Raw genomic sequence first — 4,120 nt, 5'->3', positions numbered from 1 at the left:
GCTTTTATACACTTTAGGGTGACACGAGACATCAGTCAATATGTGTAATATGTACAATGGTTCAGTCCGGAAAGGTGGGACAACTCGAAGTGGGGAGGGGGCTTCCAGGTCATAGGTAGATACTAGACAAATGGTTGCATTCTTTTGAGCTTCTGACTAGCTTCTCCAAATGAGGCGATCAGATATGCATTTATCTCAGGGAGCAGAGGGGTGACTTTGAATAGAATGGGAGGCAGGTTTGCCCTAAGCAGTTCCCAGCTTGAGCAATTTTGGGGCCCCAAGACTTATTTTCCTTTCACACACTCCTCAGTATGGACCGTTGCTTTTCTAGACAGGTCTACTTACTATTTACTGAAGTATTTTTTCACTTCCACATCTTTGCCATTTCCTTGGCTATAATGCTCTCCTACTCCCTGTTTTTGTGTCCAAATGCTATTTGTATTTTAAACTAATTTTTATGAAAATAACGTGTGTACACAGTTTAAAAAGTAGAACAGTTACAAGGCTTATAAAGAAAAAAACGTCCTTTATCCCTTTCTTCCCTACTCTAGATTTGTGTTCCCAAAGGCAAGTCGTTTTTGTTATTTCAGTTGTTTCTTCTATTTACGTCCTCATTTCCAAATACAATAATTATATTATATTAATATATCTGGACAATAACCAATAACTTCTTATTATTGGGGATAAAGAATTAGTCTTTTTTTTTTTTTTTTTTTGAGAAGGAATCTTGCTCTCTTGCCCAGGCTGGAGTGCAGTGGCAAGATCTTGGTCCACTGCAACCTCCGCCTCCTGGGTTCAAGCAATTCTCTGCCTCAGCCTCCCAAGTAGCTGGGATTACAGGCACCCGCCACCACGCCCTAATTTTTGTATTTTTAGTAGAGACGGGGTTTCACCATCTTGGCCAGGCTGGTCTTGAACTCCTGACCTCATGATTCACCTGCCTTGGCCTCCCAAAGTGCTGGGATTACAATCATGAAGATTTAGTCTTTTTATGCCATATCTTTCTAACCTCTTCTCTATCCTCTCAATATAGTTTTGTAGGATGTTAAATTCTGAATTAGAAATTTCTTGGCCAGGTGTGGTGGCTCACGCCTGTAATCCCAGCACTTTGGGAGGCTGAGGCAGGTGGATCACTTGAGGTCAGGAGTTCGAGACCAGCCTGGCCAACAGGCGAAAGCCCGTCTCTACTAAAAATACAAAAATTAGTAGGGTGTGGTAGTGGGTGCCTATAATCCCAGCTACTCAAGAGGCTGAAGCAGGAGAATTGCTTGAACCCGGGAGGCGGAGGTTGCAGTGAGCCACGATCGCGCAACTGCATTCCAGCCTGGGCGAGAGAGTGAGACTTGGCCTCGAAAAAAAAAAAGAAGTAATTTATACAGAATCTTGAAGGCCAAACTTCACCTCAGTGAACTTATTGTGGCTCCTAGCGATTGCCTCTTCCCTTCCATGGTGATTTTTAAAAAAACAAAACTATCCTTTTAATGGTCAGTTATAGAACCTTACCTGCCTTCAATATTATGATTACTAGAATATACCTTCTTCCTCTTTTTGAAAAACAAGACAATATTAGATCATCACTCAGTCCCTTTGGACTTCTGCCATTCTCCATGATTACTAACCTCATCTGTCAGTACCCTAGGATGTAATTAATATGGGCTATTTGGAGGGCAATAACAGGGAGCCCTGATGTCATCTGAGGAAGTGACATTTAAGCTGAGAGCTGAAGGATGAATAGCAACGGTGGGTGAAAGCGTTCCAGCAGAGACTGTTGCCTGTGCAAAAGCTGTCAAGAAAGAAGGAGCTTTGGGAACTCAAGGAACGTAAGCAGACGCGTGGGATAGAGCCTGGTGAGAGGAAAAGTCGTCCACCTGAGGTTAGAGAGGGAAGGCAGAGGTCAGAGAATTCAGGGTTCTTGTTGGTGATGTTAAGGCAGGATTTTGAACTTATGCTAAGAGAGTGGGAAGCTACTGAAAAGTCCTAAGCAGGGGAGTGATTTGATCTGACTTTCTTGCCATAGATTTCTGTGGTTGCAGTGTACAGAATGAATTGGAGGGGCCCAAAAGGAAGATACAGGTAAAACTGATCATAAATAAACATCAAGGCTAGCCTTGAAAGGGGGAAATAAATTTCAAATGGGCAAAAGATAGTCTTACCAGATATGTTTGGAAGCTCAGACAGACAGTTGAATTCCTTCGATTTGCTAATGATGGGGTGATTTAGATGCTAATACAACAGCCTCAATTTTTTCTTTCTTCTTTTTTCTTTTTTTGGTATTAGATGGAAGTGACTCCTTCGCACCGCTCCCCTCCTGCCAGATTACGTGAATTGCTGACCGACCCACAGATCCCAGAAGCAGTTTGCGCTTCTCCGTCACAGGTGTGGCCTACATCCTATGCTCTAGTGGTTGTTTTGCTCACTTGCCATGGTGAGATTTCTGAGGGGTTGAGGTAGAAGGTATGGAAGATTGGGGGTGGGGACAATAGGGAAGAAGAGCTCCTGGGTAATTAGTACAGAAATGGTGCAACAGAACTGAAAGGATTGAGAAAGCACTCCTTCCCTTCTCTCCCTCAGGTAGCAAGCATTATCTAGTCAAGTTGGTAATAAGGACAGAAACAAGACTGTTTCCTCTGAATTCCTACCTGTGGGGCTTCTTTCTGTTGCAGTTAGCTGATCCACCAGAAGAGGTGGTGTTATGTTTCAGGGCTTCTGACAGTTTAGGCAGGAGGAAGTTCATTTTTGCAGTTCTGTTCAATGGAGTTGTCCCAATGAAAATGCTGGCTGAGGGCCTACTTTACATAGTCACAGACAACAGCTTTCTACAACACCTGGGTTTTCTTTGGAAACTGTGAGGAGGCACTAAAAAGAACCAAAATCTTTTTTCTTGTCTTAAAAAAACTCACAAAGGAGTGACTCTGAAGGATGTGTGTGAGAGTAGCTCTAATTTCAGGTTGAGTTTGGATACAGAAAAAATCACCTTGCATAATTTCATGTTTTGCTGAGTATATTTTGATTTGTATGGAATTGCATTAAAAAAAAATAAAGATGAGGTCTTGCTATGTTGCCCAGGCTGGACTCAAACTCCTGGACTCAAGCGATTCTCCCACCTTCGCCTTCCAAAGTGCTGGGATAACAGGTGTGAGCCATCCTGCCCCCAGAATTGCATTTTTTTTTTTTTTTTTGAGACGGAGTCTCGCTCTGTTGCCCAGGCTTGAGTGTACTGGCGCGATCTTGGCTCACTGCAACCTCCGCCTCCCGGGTTCGAGTGGTTCTCCTGCCTCAGCCTCCCGATCCCGAGTAGCTGGGATTACAGGTGCGTGCCACCACGCCCAGCTAATTTTTGTATTTTTAGTAGAGACAGGGTTTCGCTATGTTGTTCAGGCTGGTTTCAAACTCCTGACTTCAGGTAACCTGCCTGCCTCGGCCTCCCATAAAAATACCTGGAATAAAAATCCCATAAAAATGCCTGGAATTGCATTTTTATAGTTGAGCAAATTAGACTGGACCCACGAGTATAGGTGGCGTATTGAAATAAATTGAGAGAATAAATAGCAGAATTATAACAAATAAAAATCAACAATACTGCTATATCTTTTTTGGGGGGTGGGGATGGAGTTTTGCTCTTGTCACCCAGGCTGGAGTGCAGTGGTGCGATCTCGGCTCACTGCAACCTACACCTCCCAGGTTCAAGCGATTCAATTGTCCTGTCTTAGCCTCCTGAGTAGCTGGGACTACAGGCATCCGCCACCACGCCTGGCTAATTTTTGTATTTTCAGTAGATACAGGGTTTCACCATGTTGGCCAGGCTGGTCTCGAACTCCTGACCTCAGGTGATCCACTCACCTTGGCCTCCCAAAGTGCTGGGATTACAGGTGTGAGCCACCGCGCCTGGCCCAATACTGCTATATCTTGAGGAATCTTAAAATTCCTGTGATTAGGCTGCAGTAACATGACAATGGGTATGTATGAGAGCATAATGCAAACAAAAAAAAATTTCAGGTCTCTAATATTTTTTAAAGTTGATCTGTTTGAATCTATAAGCAAAGTACATTTTTTCCACTTGTTTAACAGAATTGAATTTGGAACGATATTATTTACTATTCACTAGCAAGCACTTGTATCC

Source organism: Pan troglodytes, chromosome X (genome assembly GCF_028858775.2).
Source record: "Pan troglodytes isolate AG18354 chromosome X, NHGRI_mPanTro3-v2.0_pri, whole genome shotgun sequence".
NCBI lineage: Eukaryota > Metazoa > Chordata > Mammalia > Primates > Hominidae > Pan > Pan troglodytes.
This window is presented reverse-complemented; position numbering follows the sequence as displayed.